This window comes from Eublepharis macularius, chromosome 2 (genome assembly GCF_028583425.1).
Source record: "Eublepharis macularius isolate TG4126 chromosome 2, MPM_Emac_v1.0, whole genome shotgun sequence".
NCBI lineage: Eukaryota > Metazoa > Chordata > Lepidosauria > Squamata > Eublepharidae > Eublepharis > Eublepharis macularius.
Window position 1 is genome coordinate 33,768,666 of NC_072791.1, and position 10,009 is coordinate 33,778,674.

At 43.1% G+C, this 10,009-nt stretch overlaps 1 long non-coding RNA gene across 1 annotated transcript; it reads right to left on the bottom strand.

Moving 5' to 3' along the window:
* Positions 1-2,978: 2,978 nt before the first annotated feature.
* Positions 2,979-9,804, bottom strand: LOC129325291 (uncharacterized). Its single transcript, XR_008596589.1, has 2 exons — positions 9,695-9,804; positions 2,979-3,366 (listed from the first exon to the last, which is right to left on the bottom strand). It is a non-coding gene; the product is annotated as an uncharacterized LOC129325291 (long non-coding RNA).
* Positions 9,805-10,009: the final 205 nt, after the last annotated feature.

The following is a 10,009-nucleotide window of genomic DNA, read 5'->3' on the forward strand; positions in this document are numbered from 1 at the left end:
TACCAGAAGAGATGAAACAGAGACTGAATGCTCCAATAACAGAAGAAGAAGTCATACAGGCAATTGAAGCGGCTAAGATTGGGAAAGCACCAGGACCTGATGGGATCACAACTAAATTTTATAAAGTAATGAAGGAGGACCTAGTACCGATTTTAAAAAATATAATGAATGATATGCTTCAAGGAAAGGGTCTCCCAGATACATGGAATGAAGCTAGTATTGCACTGATCCCAAAACAAAGCCAAGATTTGACAGAGTTGAAAAATTATAGACCCATATCGCTTATAAACAATGACTACAAAATAATGGCAAGAATACTGGCGGATAGGCTCAAAATATGGTTAATGGATTTTATAGATGAAGATCAGGCCGGATTTTTACCAAATAGGCAGTTAAAAGACAATTTGAGAGTAGTGATAAATGCTATTGAATATTACGATAAGCGACCTGATAAGGAAGTTGGCCTTTTCTTTGCGGATGCAGAGAAGGCCTTTGACAATTTGAACTGGGATTTTATGTTCGCAACTATGGAGAAGATGGATCTAGGTAATGAATTTATACAAGCAGTGAAAACAATTTATAACTTACAAAGAGCAATAATATGTGTTAATGACAACCTGACAGAGAAGTTGGAAATAAGGAAAGGAACCAGACAAGGATGTCCACTATCACCGCTTTTGTTTGTGATGGTCTTAGAAGTATTATTGAGGAGGATTAGAGAAGATGATAGTATAAAAGGAATAAAAATAAAAGGATCCTCCTACAAATTGAGAGCATTTGCAGACGATGTGATGTTTATAGTGGAAGACCCTCTACAAACCTTGCCAAGACTGCTGGACAAAATAAAGGAGTTTGGAGATCTGGCGGGTTTCTACATAAACAAAAAGAAGTCAAAAATAATAACTAAAAATATGACTAAGAAGAAACAACAAGAATTAAGTGAATTAACAAACTGCGAAGTGGTACACAGAACTAAATATTTGGGGATAGAGCTGACAGCTAAGAATATAGACTTGTTTAAGAATAACTATGAAAAGCTCTGGACTCAAATTGAAAGAGACATGATAAAATGGAATAAATTAAATTTGTCGTAGTTAGGTCGAATTGCCACAATTAAAATGAATGTACTGCCCAGAGTGATGTTTTTAATGCAAACAATTCCAATTGTGAAAGATAAGAAACAATTTGAAAAATGGCAGAGGAAGATATCAGAATTTGTCTGGGCAGGAAAGAAACGAAGAGTCAAGATGAAAGTTCTTTGTGATGCTAAGGAAAGAGGAGGAATGCAGTTACCTGATCTAAGACTTTACCATGAAGCGATATGTTTGGTGTGGCTAAAAGAATGGGTGTCTTTGACCAATCATAAGTTATTAACATTGGAAGGACATAATAAACTATTTGGATGGCACGCATATATGTGGTACGGGAAGCATAATATGGATGCAATGTTTCAGCACCACTACCTGAGAAGAAATCTACTGTCAACCTGGCTCAAGTATAAGAAATTTATAGAGCTAAAGAAACCACTTTGGATTGTTCAAGCTGAAGTAATCAACCCAAATATGGAATATCAGGAAAAGGAATGGCTTACCCTCAAAGAATTAACAGTATTAGAAAATGATGGGTTGAAACTTAAGAGAAATGAGGAGTTGCCATTTAAATATGGTTGGTTACAATACAGACAAATTAAAGATTTATTTGATTCAGAACATAGAAAGAATGGTTTTAGAATTAAAAATTCAGAACTAGAGGAACTATTATTGGGGGATAATAATAAAGCAATATCTAAAATGTATAAGTTGTTATTGAAGTGGTTTACAGAAGATGAAACAGTCAAGGTGCAAATGGTAAAGTGGGCCGTAAATTGTAATAAGGAAATAGCAATGGAAGCATGGGAACAACTATGGAAAAATACCTTAAAAATATCAACTTGTACCAGTATTAAAGAGAACAGTTATAAAATGTTGTATAGATGGTACTTAACACCGAAAAAAATTAGCCATAGCTAACAAACAGTTATCGAATAAATGTTGGAAATGTAAGGAGCGTGAAGGTTCTCTATTTCATATGTGGTGGACTTGCCAAAAGGCTAGAGACTTCTGGTCTAGAATATGTGCTGAAATGTCTTTGATATTACAATAGAATGTCCCTAAAAATCCAGAAATGTTATTACTATCTTTACATTTAGAAGATGTTAATAGAAATGATAAGATATTGTTGTATTATATGATAGTAGCAGCAAGAATTTTATATGCTCAATATTGGAAAAAAGAAGAAGTACCGAATATTGAAGAATGGACAAGGAAGCTGTTGTACATGGCCAAAATGGACAAACTAACTAGAAATCTGAAAGAGCAAGATCCAGGAATTTTTCTGGAAGACTGGAAGAAGTTTAAGAAATATTTGGAAAAGAAATGCGATGTTAAAGGACAATTGTGGTCTTTGGAGGGATTTTAAATTTTATTAAGCAAGATTTTAACGAAGGGAATATATATAAGATCTCTACCATGGGTAACATAATATAATTGTATTATAGTGAAATAATAATCTCTATGAATAAACGGGGGGTTCGAGTGTTGTTGGAAGTCAATAGAGAAAAGGGGGAGGGGAGGGGTTATATATTTAGAAAGGTTTAATTTGGATAAGTTTATATAACTACTTTATATCACCTCATCCAATAAAATCTATTTTTAAAAAAAAGGATTGTAACTTGGTTAAGAGACAAACAATGCCATTGATGGAAATCAACACTCTGCTGGTCCGAATCCCACTACTGCTATGAGCTTAGTTGGTGGCCTTGGGTAAGCCACTCCTGTCAGCGTCAACTCCTCAGATGCATTGTGGGAATAATAATAACACTGACTTTGTTCACCATTGAGTGGGTACTAATCTGTAACTCAGATGCTGGAATCAAGGGTGAGTTCACCGTCTAGGATCTCTTTTTTTAAAGTACTCCACTTTCTATTGACACACCTTGATATAAGCAAAACTATATTTATTGTAACAGATAAACAGAACTTGTAACACTGGATATGGAACTCCCCCCCTCCAAAAAAAGTCCAGAGTCCCAGGATGAAAGATGGCCCATCAATCCAAAGCCTTACTCACATTCCCCTAAGGGAGCAGCTCTCAGACAATGTCCACAGTTGTCCTGTAGCCACTCTCCTGGAAGTGCTGCCTTCTTGCAGAATCTGAAGTGTACTGTGTGGTTCCTGAGTTCCAAGCCACCAATCTGAAGAGCAGATCTTAGGGAATGAATTCAGCCAACAGACGAAGAGGGACAACACCAGAAGAAGTCAGCTCCAATCCAAATAGATAGTATGGGACCATCCTCTTATCCAAGAAATGAGTTCAGCAAAGAAAGGCCTGCACCAAAACAAATAAGCTCAGCATCAAAGTCCTGAAGAAGAATCCAGTAGAACTTGCTGTTGTCATACCCCCGGCCTGCAGCTCCTTCTACCCTTTCCAACGTCACAGTTGTTTTGAGCAAACACAAGGGCTTCCAAACAGCTTCTCCCACTCCCTCTTTCCCAGTTCAAAATAAACAACCTTTACACTCCGCAACCCACCGAGGTTACAGCGAACAAGTAGCTATACACCTCCCAGCATGCAAATTGAATAATTGCTTTGCTCCACCCAACAGCCTACATCCCCCAAACTCTACAAATCTGTCTAGAAGAGTGTTATCTAAGAGGAGTTTATTGTTGTTGTTGTTATTTGAGAACACAGATTATTTCATTTTGGAAAACCTAGCCTTTTTGACTTGACAAAGGCAAGATGGGAACTTTATATTCCAAATGGCTACTCTCTTGCACATACAACAAAAGAATATTTTTGTTATCTTCCTTATGCTGAAAATTTTTGATTTGTCACATAGACGGTATATATTACTCTTAGTGGGGCAATCATTGGATATGGTTCTTCTCTTTGCTGATGTCACCAGTGGAGATCATTAACCTAAAAATGCCACAAAGCTATAGTTACGTTAATGTTGCAGGATAAAAAGCTAACTAAAAAATAAATAAAAAACACAAATGTAGTGATCTGGTATGTGCCTTGCAGTTAGGGATTTAGAGTTGTGAGATTTCGAGTCCATTTTCCTGGACTTATCGCAAACGGACTTTGCAACTACTTTGGGAATCCAGATAGTGCGAGCTTGGAGCCCATACCGCAGTGGATAACAGAGCACACAGTTAAAGGGCCAAATTATGTCAAAATTCAAAGCAAGAGATCCAGGGTAAGAAAGCCTATTTGTATAACTGGAAATATACAACTTAACTGTATCAGTTGATATAGCTGCAAAAAGATCAGATGGGTTTAGGAGCTCCTCTGTGCTGTTACTTGTCCTCATCCGGGGCTCATCCAGGGCTAGAGTTGACAGGTCTCTTACTGTGATCAGAGACTTCCAGACGGCACTTCTTGCTGGGACAGTTTGTTTTAAAAAGCTGCTGTCATACATGGCATGACATTATATTCAGGGGGAACTCAGAAATGATGTCACATCGCTCTATGGTTTTCTAACAATTCCTAGAATGACATATCACTTCTAGTTTTTCCCAAAAGTGATATCATGGCACACACAATGCCAGCACCCCCCATAACCCCGCTCCCCAAGCTCCCAGTGGTTACTAGATGTGGTAGCCAGGGCTTGTGCTCACCCTACTTCATTGGGGCCAGATGATGCAAGAGGTGGTTTTCACATGGGGATGGGCTTTTGTGGTTTCCCTGTTGCTGCAGAAAAAAAATGCAATGACAACAGGGCTTCCACATGGCAGATTTCCCTGCTGTTTCTCTGTCCCAATGGCCCAGGAGTGGTGGCTACCCTCCCTTCTCTAGATCACTGTGGTTTTTACATTTTTTTTAAAAAAACAGTTTTATATTGTTATATTGATATATCATTGTAACAACAGGTGTATTAGGGTCCGTAAATTCACAGCTTTCATTTTTTCAAAAAAGTCTCTAGCCCCTTCCGTTGCTCATTGCTTTACCCCTATATCTCCCCAAGGGAAAGGAAAGATTACTGTTTTTTTTAAAAAGCAAAAACTAAGAATTCAGAGAACCTGCTGTGCCTATTGTTACAATGGTATACTGATATAGCCAGGACTTTTAAAATGATGGTACTCAGCAAAAATTCAAATTTTCCTACCCACAAAGCAGCCATCCAGTCTTTACTGTGATCTTTCCCAAAACTTTGGAGCAAGGCAGTTTTGGGAAAGACTGGAGAAAAACTGGGTAAACTCTGAGATGTGCATGAATGCTTCACAATGCTGTAGGAAAGCAGGAAAAAGTTTTATAAATCCCTACGCGTTTCGCTTAAGAACTTGGTCAGGGGGTCTTCTAGGAAGTATTTCAAGTGTCACCTTGAGCAATGGAATGAATAAGCCAGAGCTGCCTGGACTTCTACATCTTAGTGGTTCTGCCCTAAGCACGGCACTTAGATGCTTCTTGCACTCATTTTCTCCTACCCAAGTTGCTCCCTATCCTCTCCCACCTTAACAGAGACTGTAAAGGAAAGGGACATATTCAGGGCCAGATAACAAAGCTACAGCTAAAAATCCTCAAACCCACGCAGGCTGTGCGCTAATGTTTGTTCTGTTATATGGATTAAGAATTAAAGCCGAGAAAGAAAAGATTTGGCCAGACCCAGACAACAGTTGCTGCCACATGGCACTGGTGGCAACAATTCCCTGTATAGTTCCAGTTGCTGTTGTTAATTTAGTGGCATTTACAGGATCAACAGAGCACCCCCACGGCCGTTTCCCCCACACTTTTCTTTCCTCAGGTAATTAGGGTTACCAAGCCTTCTGCTATAGTAGGAGGCCTTTGTTGCCTGCTGCCTCTCTGAGCAGCAGTGGGAGAAAATTTTTTTAAAAACCTTGCCAGCATCTTGTGGGTATGAAGCCACTTCTGGTGGAAACCTGGAAGTGATGTCACATAACTCTATGAATTGCTGGGAACTCTATGGGTTTACCATAGAGTTTTTTACAATTCTTAGAGTGACATTACTTTTGGTTCTTCCTGGAAGTGACATCATGGCACACATGACGCCGCGTGCCCCTCATCCCCCCTGTTCCCTCTGGGACCAAGCATGACATGGCAATCCAAGGTGAAAACATAGAGTTTACTAGAGAGCTGATTCTTAGAGAGGACTGACATCACTGTTGGTTTTCCCCCAGAGGTGACATCATGCCATTGGTCTGACAGCATTTTTAAAAATTTTCATCCACCACTGCTCTGAGGGTTGACAGCAGGAGGTCTGACACCATTGTGAGAGCCCGGACAACCCTCTTCCCAACAGCGCTGAACCCAGGGCAAATAAACCATGTGGGAAAAGCCCTGTGTAGATTGTATTGTCGAAGGCTTTCACGGCCGGAGAACGACGGAGATCTCTGTCTTTTGGTGACACTGAGAGATCTCTGTCTTTTGGTGCGACACCTCTGAAGATGCCAGCCACAGCTGCTGGCGAAACGTCAGGAACTACAATGCCAAGACCACGGCAATACAGCCCGGAAAACCCACAACAACCACCTGTGTAGATTCTTTAAGAAAAAAAGCTGTTCCAGTTTGGATACCAAACCATAGCAAAACCTCCATGAGGAAGCAATCTAAGTAACACAATCATGTTTCTGAGATAACGAACGTAAAGTATCCAGGCTGATAGGTGTGCTTTTCCAACTTCTTATTTTAGAAAGTGCAAGCTAAATGTGGATCCTGGAAAGCAGGAGGGAAAGATGAGGGGAGTGAAGGCAGAGAAAAGGAGGGGGAAGAAGGCAGAAGATGAAGGGGCAGCAGCAGATTTCCAAAAGGGAGGAACTGGCCAGGTGAATGCTGTGGATGGAAACTGATGTTTGGGCAAACTGAGGAAAGGGGACAGAAGACCATACAGTTAGAAATTTAGTTGCAGGAGTTATGAAAGGAAGTAGCTGTAGCTTGGAGTGTGAATCTCAATGGAGCTCCCCCCCACCACCAATTCTCTTGCTCTGCTGTCATTCATCTTTACCACTTGCTTGAAAATCTGGAAAGGTAGAGGATTTTTTTAAAAAAACAAACCCTCTGACGACATCCATAATGGAATCCTTGCTATTGCTTTGGAAGGCTACACACAAAGAAACTGCCAGGCAGGCTAATTGCCAATCTGCAGCAGCCAGGTCTGCCCTCTATGGACTCTGGCCTCTACTGAGCCGCATGCTCACAGCTGGGCCTACCCTCAACAAGAAAGGGCCCAGAAGCCAATGCCTTCCTATGAACACAGGAGGGCGGGTGCTTGGAGCACCAGAGACACCCCCCACCCCAGTAAACCACTACCACTCCAGGGTTCTCAGCAGTGATTGCACACATTATTCTCCCGAGTACATGCAAGCTCCGATAAATTGTATACATGGCCAAACCCTTCCTAGAAAGCTGCCCAGTTTCTGGGCAGAATTATTTGCGTATGTGTAGTGCGCACTGCAAGTAAGGCTGGAGGCATGGGTTTCATAAATTTAGGGAGCAATCCCATGTTATTCATGGGGCTATCATTAAGATTGCAGCCTTATTTTCCTGAGATCCTTTGTGAGATATACTGTCTTTGTTATGGATGGTTGGACACATGAAAATTCCTTATACTGAATCAGAACACTGGTCCATCAAGGTTAGTATTGTCTATTCCAGTGGTATTCACTGCTTGAGGAGATCCACATCTGCAATTACCACCAACTGAAAGAGCCACATGACTATTGTATGCCCTGTGTGTCACCTCACCAAACAGACAGCAGATCAGATGAGAGAGTGAGATTGCCACGGCTCCTGGGGGAGGAGGAGAGTAAGCTGGTCGTGGAGAGAGGTCAGTAAAACCAGCACCACCCCACTGCGGCCTGCTGTTTACCCAGATGGCTGTGTGGATGCTGGGATGTGTGGACAGAAACCAGAGGCTGTTGAGAAGGGTGGGAGTCCTTGGAGAGTATGGGCTCTTTACTGCTACCCCTGGCATGAGGCCTGCACCCTGCAGCTTACTGGTCCTTCAGTCCCTGCAGTGGCAGATGCTTCAGGGTGGGTACTTTCCTGGCACACTGGAAAGCAGTGCCCAGAAGAGCCACAGGTGCATGTCAAAGAACAGCATGTGATTCTTAAGCCGCGGAGGATCACTGGTCTGCTCAGACTGGCCATGGCTCTCCATGGTCTCAAGTGGAGGTTTTCACATCATCAAATATCTGATCCTTTTAAACAGGAGATGCTGGGGATTGAGCCTGAGCCCTTTTACATTCTGTGCAGGCGCTCTACTACTGACGCTCAAGCCCTCCTCCTAGTTCCCTATAGTATAACTAATAGCTGTTAATAGAACTTTCCTCCCTTGATGTGTACAATGTATTTAAAAGCTACGTCTCAGAGTTTCTCTACATGAGACACCTGGACACATGTTTGTCAAGTGTAGGGAGCCAGGAAGCGTGGTTTAAAAAGACAGATGGGGGAAGATTGCTCCTCAGAGGGTTTGTTAATTTCATCTTTGCCTCCCTAAGGCTCTGTCAATTTCATCCCTCCAGTCTAAAACTGTGTGGGATTGCAACCAGAGGGCAGCTAGGAATGGAAATGGGCTGGAGCTACCTTCCAGAGCTGGGCTTGGACCTGGAGAAGTTATAATGGGCTGACGTTTCCCTTCTGGCATTTCACAGCCCCTTCACACAGCTCCAGTGTATAGCAAAGCCTTTGCCCTGCTGCCAGTTCTATTTTTTTAAACTACCCTTCCCAACTAAGGTTTCATCTCCCAACACATGTTCTTCATGTGTCAGATGTCTTGTGCAGAGAGACTCTCAGTCCGCAGGTTCTATGCAGACTGCCAACAAAATCCAGACTGTAGCATCTGTTAATGAAGAGAAGCCAGGGACTACTGGTCTAATTCAGCACAGCCTTTCTTATGTTCAGGTGGGCAAGAATGGCCTTCCCTGAGGTCTTTTAACTGGAAGTGCTGAAGCGTTCTAGGTATCCCAGGTCCCCCGGTGGGGGCAAAGCTGCTCCACTCCCACTCTCCACCCCCTGCCACCGTTCACCAGGCCGGCAAGAGGGAAAGGCGGAGAAACAGGCCTCCCAGGCATTCTCCTGGCCCCTGTGCGATGGCATCACTTCCTGGGACTGATGTCCTCCAGCCATCCTGGGAGCCTTCTTGTGCAGTGTGCACAAAGACAGGCGAGTGCTGGGTCCCTACTCCCGCCGGGAGGGTCAGGGGACCTGGCAACCCTACAGAGAATCCGGCACTTTTCAAAGAGCGAAGGACACGCTTCACTATGAAGCCACATTCCCCTTCCAGTTATAGAATTACCAGGCTTAGCTCTGAAATAAGGTTTTTACTCAAGGTGGCAAATCTACTGTAAGAGGCACACCAAAAACACACACCTGAATGCCTTTCGTACGACCTTCCTGTCGTGTAAACACTGTAAAACACTAAAGAAAAAAGTATGAACCGTCTTTGCAAAGAAGCAAAAACTTTCACGGGGCACACCCTACGAAGAGGGCAGTCGGCGCTGCGTTCAGACAGATCTGTATGAACGGAAGCAGCGAGAGTGGGGCTTTTGCAAGAAGGCGGCTTGACTGCGTTTTTTGCTCTTGCAACCTTCCAACAAGAACCGCATTTCAACTTCGCAGCTCAGCCGCACTACATTTGCCAGCTTGCAGCCTGCGCAGGGCAGATCCTTCAAGCTGGTTTACAAGGCAAGTTTCTAACCTCTTGGAGATCTCCCGGAATGTCAGCTGATCTCCAAACTCCACAGATTAGTTCCCTGGAGGAAGTGGCTGCTTCGGAGGGTGGTCTCTGTGTCATTATGCCTCCTGCCTGTCCCCAAACCCCACCCTCCCTAGGCTTTACCCCCCCCCCCCCGCAAATCCCCAGAAATTTCCCAACCCAGAGTTGGCAACGCTAAGCCAAGCGCACCCTCAGCGGGCGTGGTTAGAATGCAAACGCCCGGCAACCAGCCGCCTTCAGCGAACCTAGTCCGGGCAGCTCTTTGCATGCGAATTAATCAGAGGGAAGGGATTACAT